The following is a 9707-nucleotide window of genomic DNA, read 5'->3' as shown; positions in this document are numbered from 1 at the left end:
AATTTGATTTAAACACCACACCAACAACACTTAATCTAACAGTCAAACAGAGTAGGACAGTGAGAAGTATAACCACATCTTAAAAACACCTTCCCCCCACCTCTTCCTAATTCCCAGGCTCAGCTTTGCTCACGATTTCTCCACCTTCCCCCCACAGTGGCGCAGGGGGCAGGAAATGGGGGTTGTGGTCAGTTCATCACCCCTTGTTTCTGCCACTCCTTCCTCCTCAGGGGGAGGACTCCTCACGCTCTTGCCCTGCTCCAGCGTGGGCTCTCTCTCATGAGGAACAGTCCTCCACAAAGTTTCTTCAACATGAGTCCTTCCCATGGGCTGCAGCTCTTCCCAAACTGCTCCAGCGTGGGTCCCCGCCATGGGCTGCAGCCCTCCCAGCAACTGACTGCCCCAGCGTGGGCTGCCCTCAGAGTCCTGCCCTTCTCCGGGCACAGCCCCCTGCTCCCGCGTGGGGTCCTCCACGGGCTGCAGGTGGCATCTGCTCCCCCGGTGACCTCCATGGGTGCAGGGCACAGCCTGCCCTCTCACCATGGGCTGCAGGGGTCTCTGCTCCGGCACACCTCCCCGTCCTCCTCCTTTCTTCCACTGACCTCGGTGTTTGCAGAGGTATTTCCCTCACAACTCCTTCTCCCCTCCGGTTCCCCTTCTTAAACACGTTATGGCAGAGGTGCAGCCACCATCGCTAATTGGCTCAGCCTTGGCCAGAGGTGAGTCTGACTGGGAGCTGGGGGAGCTGCGAGAAGCTCCTCACCAGGGCCACCACTGTAACCCCCTCCCCTGCTACCAAAACCCCACCACACAAACCCTACACAACTAGCATAGCCTAATGCTAAACTGAACAGAGCGGTGGGTTCTACCTAAGCAAGAAAGGCACAAGTGTGTTGTTACACTACTGCAGCAGTAGCAGGACAAAAGTGAACTTGAGTCACAGCCACCATTTCTCCTTTGCTTACCCTTTGTCCGCACGTAGAAGTAACTTCCCCATCATTGCACAATCACTGCCCAGGGTACCTGGGGCAACAAGGAGTTGGGGGGGGGGGACACACCCGACTTCACTCATTGCAGTAAGATATAGGGAAGTGCTCCCTGCTGTAGATGCTCACGGTGGGACCAAGCAGAGGGAGGTAAGCAGGCTCCTCTGTCTGTGCTGCTCAGCCAAGAACAGCCTAACCCTGAGAGAAGTGAAATATCACTGCAGTGTCAAAGCTACCATGACATTTGACCTTGAGCCTCAACTGTGATGCAAAAGAAATGTGACTGGAGTGGCTTGGGAGCAGTAGTTGGCTGTCACCGATGCAGGTGTACTGGCCCGCTTGAGAGCTGCAGCCTGAAAGAACTGCGAATTTGGAAAGTATTATGGGAAGTTCTCACAGGCTGGAACTGAAGCTGCAAGTTTTGACCAAGCATGCTTAAAGAAAGAAGATGATCAGACAAACTCCCGTGTGCCTCATGATTGATGAGATGAACTGGTGAACAGAAAGGCCATTCAGCAGGAAAAAAACCACATGGAGAGCTATTTTTCCTTTGTTTCTCCATAAAAAAGGCCATCTGCATGTAGCAGAAGGTCACTTAGACAATGTTTTGCTGATTAGGGATATCAATTAAACTCAGACACCAGAGTGAAAAGAGCAGGTGTATTTTACTAGAAATAACTAAATAATATAACAGAATAATACAGAAAACATACAGTAAGAAAAGACAGAACAGTGCACTTAAACAAACAGGCAAATCCAGGGTAATGCATCACATCATTGCTACCTGAGAGAGAGAACAGTGATTAAGAAAGATCCATCACCACTTGCACACTTTACCATCATCCAGATCCGCAGTCGCTGGGCAGCCCCGGTTACAGCGAGGATTTGGAGAACCTTTCCCTGCAAGTGGGAAATCCTACGCGGTGCGTCCACCCGTAGGTGAGGCTTCCAAAGTCGCTGTGAGCGGGCCCAGCCTTATATACCTAAAAATCAGTAAGCCAGAATAGCTGACACCTTTGTTTTAAGCGGAAATATCTGGTTTTCATCTCACGTTAGGTTCCCCCCAGAGCCTGGCCAGGGCTTAAGGGAGAAGCTCAGGGAGTTTCCCTGCTTATCTAGTTAATTTATGAGCAAGGTCACAAGGCCAGACAACTGTTTCTGTGGCCTTGTTATCTTGCTCACACATAAAGAAATATAAGGATACATTCAGGATAGACATGTTTTATGATGTTTAAGCTACATCTTCTATGCATATTTCACTAATGACTACATACGGAGTTAGCAGTTTCAGTTCAGGGCCTGTTGCTCAGGCTTCAGTATTCCCACCTTTTACATCAGAACAGTTGGTTTGCTATAACTTAGTATAATACCTGTTAGCACAATGGTTATCAGTTATAAAATGTACAGGATTCATCTATAGGTCAACTCTGGCTTGGGCCTATTGTCCAAGCCTTAGCACTTCAGACAGCTAAACAGAGTGAGAAGAAATTTGCCTCCATCCAGGAGAAATAATAGGAAAAAATTGTGACTCCAGAGGCTGATACAGAAGAGCACTGTCTGCCCACTGCCACAGAAACAGGGTGGCTCTCGACTTACCAGGAGGTTGTCCAGCCCTATTTTCCTGTGATACCTCTTACTTCCCATGGCTGATTAATCTCAAAAGGAAAAATAGTTATTAGTAATTTTCAGAGATTCCATTTCCTTTTCTCAGTTTTGTGTGGCTCCCCGTCTGTCATTATCCTCAGTAGTAGCCTTAGACTTTTCTAGAGATGCTTTTTCTTCACTTCTGTGTCCTGCAGCCTGGGCAGGGGGAGGTGGCATTGGTCAGAATTTCTGTTGTAGACCACCTCGTCCATGGTCAAAGCTCTTCAAGGACAGATGAGAAGATGGTGTGCCACAACAAAATACTATTTTTGGTAGACAAGATGAGACAAAGGATGGGAAATCTGTGTGTTATTCTTCCTGTTTTGTTGATCAGGAGCTATTGTTAGTGGGGTTAAATTTGCTGAGAATTGACTGCAGGTGCTCTCATTTCACATGCAGATTGGTGACTGCAGGGACATTCTTCCTAGGTTCCCCTCAGATCTGCCTTAGCCAGAAAAAGAAAGCCCCCAAAACGATCACATTCTTCAGAGAAGTATCTTCATTTTGTCACCAAAACAGGGAATAAACCTCTTAACAGCAATGTAGCATTACGAAGCAGGCCTTCTCTTTATTACAGCACTGGATGCACAGGGGATCGCTCCACCTAACATGTTTACAATAAAATAAAAGTTCATCCTTTAATACTTTAAAGACATGAATATTCATACATTTTCCAAGAAGTCTCCACCTTTGTGCCTATCTACTACATTTACATAATGTTGGCATTGCAAAGCTACACCACGCGTGCGCGGGGGTCTCACGTGGTCCTCGATGGTCGGTTGGGGAGTTACCCCCATGCTCCTTTTTCCCTTTTACGGTCATGAGTCTTTTGAGGACAATTTCTTCTCCTTGGATATGTCCCAACTCTGTTGTCTGGCCAAGTTGTTCTTATCCACCTTGTTTGAGCAGTTCTGCCAGGATGTGTCTCTTCTCAAGGTTAGGATTTCTTCTCTGTGCACTTTAATCACTCAGGCCTCGTTAACTACAAAGTTAAACATTGTTTGGTAAAAGAATTTCTCAACAATTTCATCCCACCAGCAGGAAGCTTTGTCACTGTAGGATGGGGAAGAACATGATGGGATATCATAAAATTAGCTGCCTCAAAAAAGAAAAAAACAAACCCCAAACTGAAAAACAAGATGTGGAAAATATGGTACAAAGTTCTCAGGGTGCCTCCCACATGGACTGTTAGCACTAGGTTCATTCTGAGCCCAAATTTCTTTATTTTGAATTTACTGTGAGCAAGCTAACAGCAGAGGTGCAGTTCCTGCATGGTTTGCACATAGATCCCGTTTGACTTCACTTACGATTAACTTGCTTTAAATTCTCCGTGAGAGAGAACAGAAAAACTTCATCTTTCCTGATGGCAGAAGTGGCTGTTGGTGGTGCTGCCTTTGAGTATTAATCTCTCAGTCTTCATTATCATCTTGTTGTTCTATGCTATGAAGTATAAAGCCAGTGAGTGCACTTCTCATATTTTTTTGAGGTAATTCAGATGTTGAGTGGGATATTTATGGGCTGAAGGACTTGATGTTACTCTTGTGAGACTTCACAGCGGTGAGCTGTAACAGAAGCACTCCTCCAGCTCTCTTCAGCCGGCTTCTGAAAGTATTCATACTAGGTGAAAACAAGCTGTTTCCTTTCTCACTGATGTAGAAATACAGAGAAATGCTTGCACTCTCTCAAATCAGAGCATATCCCCAACAATATTACTTGCATTAATGGTATTATACATACCCTGAAGTGGATAGTACCCAGCAGAAATGGAGCTGCTTGAGAAGTAGACACAAGAAGTCCTGAGCAACCACCTGGAAAAAGCCGTGTCAGTCCCTTTGGAAGGACATAAAGGGCTGGACTTTCCTGCACCAGGATTGTCTGTAGGTGGGATTTGGCAGTTAGCTGAGGAGCTGGCACAGTTGGCAGATCTTGTGCTCTGACCAGTCTGGTGCTACTCTGAAAAGGGTCTTTAGCATTACTGGTCATTGATAGGGAGCAAATGTTGTCCTTTGGAGCACTGGCAAATATCAAAACACAGCCCTAATGTAGGAGTAAAACAAGAAAAAAGAATTTGGACTGCTGCTAGCTCAGCTGGTTAGGGAAACTTTTGGCTAGCTTACACAAATTCTTGGTCTGTGTGTGTGTGTCTTTAGGTAAAGATTGTGTCAAAGTTTCCCTGACACCAGGAATGTGAAGCGCCCCAGCCCAGAAGGCTTAGGTTTGGTTAGGTGGTTTTGTTTTCTGGATTAAGGAGGGCACGGCTACTCAGTTGATTAAGCTGGTGAGCTATACTGTATTTACAGTGTGTCTACTGGAGCAGAATGAAGTTTCTGGGATTTTCTTTCCCCCCCTGTTTGTAGGCATTTCTGGAGAAAAGGTACTACTCTCATTTCCTCTGTGGTAATCCCCCTCCCATAATTTTTACAAGATTAATCCTGTGGTTTTCGGGGAATTTCGAGAGAACCCAGTTTGGATTCTACTGAAGTGAGTGGCAGAGCTCCAGCCTGCTCTATGAGAGAGCTGAGACAGATCCTCTAGCTTCTGTAGAAATTCCCATTCAAACACACAATTCTTTTTATCACTTGTACTTTCTTGCTTAACAATTTAAAATGAGTTAACTCGTGGTGCGAAGTAGGCTCTTAGCACTGTGGTAGCCTTACTGGCAAATTGCAAGATGTTCTGCAACCATAGTCCCCCCAGAACTGAGTGAATCTGATGTTCACCTCTTACCACTGATAACAACTCCGAAGCCTCAGTTCGGTGTGAGAAGTTTTCATGTGAACAGGGCCGTGCACCAGCAGACCATGTACATGACTGGCTCAGGCAAAACCACACCTGGTTTGATGCCAAACACTCACCTGCTGCTGGTTTTTTTCATCCCTTTGCTGTATTTTCCTGTTGTATATCTGCCAAGCACCCGGGCCATAATGACCCCGAGGTCTCCCCTCACAGCAGTGAACCTTTCTGCTGTCGGCTGCAGCCCTGGCCTGGGGAGTGGTGCTTTGCTGGCCTGGGGAAAGCCTCCCCTCCAGAGCCCCCGTGGGATGTGCCTCGGTGGCCTGGCAGGGTCCTTCCAGCCCTGGAAGTGTCTTGTCACACTAATTTGGGGCCAGATCCTCTGGGAGTTGTTGGGGGGCTGATGTAGCCCTTTATGGCCTTGCAGTTTTTGTTTGCAGAATCACAGAATCGTCTCGGTTGGAAAAGACCTTGAAGATCATCCAGTCCAACCATCAACCATATTGTGAGTTTATTGACCTGGCTGGGAGCTTCCTAGTGAGGAGAGCTAATGTACAGTAAATAACCAGCAAACGGACCAAAGCTAAAACTCTGAAGGACAGAGCTTCCTGAATTCGTTGCTAGTTCAGAAATGATGGTATTTAATGACACGGTCAGAAGGAGCTGCAGTCTCTTGAGTGCTTTAAAAATTATTCAATGTCAGGATGGGCTTTTAACTCCTCGGATTTTGGTTAACACCATTTAAATTGATTTCTAGCATACGTCATTCTGTCTGAAAGGTCTCTGCAAATTTTGACTTGGAGACCTGGAGCATAATGGGTCTCTAAAGAATTCCTTAAGGGATAAAAGGAGCACGGGGTCTTTCTGACAAGTTGTATTTATAATCCCCCCTGGGTGACTGCTGAGTAAGAGATACTGTGTGGCAGCAAGCGGCTCTGAAGTGGAAGTACTGGCATAGCTGGTGCCTGGCTTCTGGTTTTCCACAGCATCAGACTGTTCCAGCCTCTTGTCAGTAAACTTGAGTGTACCGACTGTATCGGTCAGTTTTATCATTAGCCGAGGGTTAGTCTTGGGCACTGGGTATTTACAGAGCCAAGTAAATACCTCACAAAAGGAGACATCAAGCATAACTCCTAATGGGTGTGCATTTGAAATGTGCTTTTTCACTAAACCTCGTTCTAACAGGATTTCGGAGCACGCTGCATTCAGCACATGGAAGTGACTGAGAAGATGCACGAAGTGGAGTGGTCGTGTTTGAGGAGAAGGTGGCATTTTGAGTGCTGGTTTGTTCCGATACAGGAAAAGGTCCCAGGGGACCTCTGAGTCTCAGCCTGGATCTCTGTAGGAACTTGTAAGACCCCAAGGCACTCTTGGCATCTAAGTTTTAAGATGATCTCCGCTATAGATAGCGCCATCACATGATGTTGAGGAAACATTTGAAATGCTGCAAAAGGCAGGGACAGCCCAGTTTGTGTTGGAATCGCAGCCAAGGAGATGTTTAGCTCCCGAGTCACTCTCCATGCAGTAGATTGTATTCTGTCAAAAATTCCTTTGGGCCTCAGGATTTCAGCATATCCCCGAAGACTTGGTACATGCCAGAGATCTCTGGCCTCTATGGAAGCATTTCTTCTCGGCCCATCTCCAGCAATACTAGCTACCCACCAGGGCTGTGCAGTTGGCACCATGCCACGTCCTGTTACTCCTTGGCTGTTTGGAAGTGCAGCATTGCAGGAGCTTTCAGCCAGCCTCGCTCACAGATGTAGTTCAAGGCCTTCCCTTGAGTAATGTTTTGATATTACCAATGACCTTGCCGTGATCTTAATTCAAACTAGACCAAATACAGATTAAAAGTATTTAATTAAAGTGTAGAAAGCCTACTGGAAAAAAAAAGCAAAGAAATAAAAGGCAAGTTTTATCTGCTGATACCAAGATAACACCTAAAAACTGTCCCTCCTGTATTTGGCTGTTGTGTTGCAGGTGCTTTCTGGTCCGACATCCCTGGAAGCCGATGGCCTGGCGGTAGCCTAGTTAGATTTCTCAGAGAAGACTGTTTCCTGGTGCAGCATATTTGCTTTGTAGTCCTTCTGCCTTTCAGAAGTTTTCCAGAGGTTCCATTCACATTCAGTCCTTTTTCAGCAGACCTTGTTCACTCCTGGCAGCTGATGACTGTGATACCTCCTGGGAAATCTAGATAGTTCACTGGAATGTCATCTATCACTTTCTGTATGTATTAAGAACTTTCTGGCTCCACAAGGGGTTAAACTCTCTGTTTTACCCCCCACACCTACTCTCAGGAATATACAAACAGTGCGTGTATCCCTTGAACTGATCATCATGTCTCTATCAATATTTATATCATCTGTAAGACTAAATGCCAGAAACAAGAATGAATTAATGCAGCTCATTTCTGAGACTTGGATGTGATCAAACATGATCAAGCTTCCACCTGATTGATAGCTTGGGCAAGGCACCCCCTTGCAGTCTGGCTTGGATGGCCGTTCTTTTAAATGCAGGAGTCTCTGCCCCCTCTACATGTGGCACGTTGCCGTGTCCCGGGGTAGGACACACAGCGCTGGGTCCATGTTGGTTTGCTTGTGTTGCAGATTCTGGGTACGAGCGGTGGGAACTACGTAACTGTTTTCTGTCTGTACTTACGATCAGGAGTATTGGTTATGGTAACATTGGCTTGGTGAGTCCCTGTATTCAGTTTTTAACTTAAAATTGCCAAAAACAAGCACTTGATTGCAAAATAAACCCTCTAGTGTTTTTTACATAAAAAAAAAAAATCAAACAACAGACCCAAGCAAGAAATAGATAAATCCAAACCAATGCTTATTCACCATCATCTCTCAGCAGAGGGGTAGATGTTTGAGGGAGAGCTGAGTTTTCATGTATAAACTTGGAAAAAGAAGCATAGAAAACAGAGTTCACAGGACTATAATTTCCACTTAGAAACACGTAAAGGGAAGTAGGAACGCTGTGTAAAATACTGCTGTTACATTTCTTAGGAACTTTGTGTAGGCTTTATTTCTGGTTTTGAATCATGTGAACTCCCAGTAGTTGAGCTTTGTTTTGCGTTTGGATGAAACCAAACCTTTCGAAACAAAACTCAGATTAAACTGCTCATTTTCATCCTTTTTGTGGTTTGATCACATGAAGTTAACATATTTCCCATGGTTTCTAGTCAAAAACATTAATCTAAGGTTTATCTGAAACTCAGTAAAAATTCATGTGGAATTGGGCTCAGGTTTTGAGGTGATTTCATTGAATCTGGACTGAATATCAGGGTTACAGCAGAACCACAGCACGCAGTGGAAAACACCTGTTTGGTTAAGTTCCCTGTCTGCCTCCTCGATATTTAACTTGACAATTTAACTAACATTTCTGTGCTTGGAAATAATAGTGAAATATTATTATGGCACCATCTGTTATCACCCTTTGAGCAAAGAGAAGCAAAGGGCAAACCAAAATCTTGTTCCACAAGAACATAAAGCAGTTGCTGGGTTTTTTTCCTTCCCTGTGTTCTCTGGTGCTATGCTGTTTTCTGACTATAGGGGAAAGTTTCTGCAACCTAAAATGCACTTTGGTTCTACATTTTGAATATTAGGTGTTCAATACTATTCAGCTTTGAGTGTTGGATACTACTGGGCTGGAATGAATGGGATAGGCCGTCTTTGCTGTGAGTCGTCTCAAGGAAGCTTGGCATTGCAGGATCTGACCAGGCAAAAGGAGCCATTGCCCAGGAACAATTGTGTCAGGATCAGTCCCGCTAGGTGCTGGATGTTCTGGCCTCCATCCATCAAAGCATTCCAGGAATACACAAAATACCCAAGAGATCTCATTACAGACAGAAACTGTACTTCTAGGTTAGAAGGATATCCTTGGCTGGATTGAAGCTTGAATGCTGAATGACTTGGAGGACAAAACATTGATTCATTTTATTTACATGCACAGAGAAAAGGCAGAAGAACAACTGCAAGTCCAGTTGAATAAGGGTGGAATAAGGACTTTTTTAAATGGAATTTTTAGAGGCACTTGGATACTTAATGCTGCAGCTCAGTGCCAAAAAGGCCCTTGAGCAGTGAGCTGAAGTGTTGAAGACTCATTTTTCCCTGCTCAGAGAGGAAGAATGAGTCAATCGAAGCACTCATCCCCACCGTGCTCCTTCTCTGCCTGATTCCATTGCTTTGGCTCTGGTGCTCATCTGATCCTCTTGTGAGCTGGTTCACCCTGGTTGGTCTATCTGCTTTTCCTTTAAAAAAAAATTTTTAAAAAATGGACAGAGGAGTGCTAGATACAGAGTGAAAAGGAGGAGGGAGAACCTTCTGGGTGAGTAAATACTGT

This window comes from Strix uralensis, chromosome 13, assembly GCF_047716275.1.
Source record: "Strix uralensis isolate ZFMK-TIS-50842 chromosome 13, bStrUra1, whole genome shotgun sequence".
NCBI classification, from domain to species: Eukaryota; Metazoa; Chordata; class Aves; order Strigiformes; family Strigidae; genus Strix; species Strix uralensis.
The sequence above is the reverse complement of the archived record's forward strand: the minus strand, read 5'-3'. Positions refer to the sequence as shown.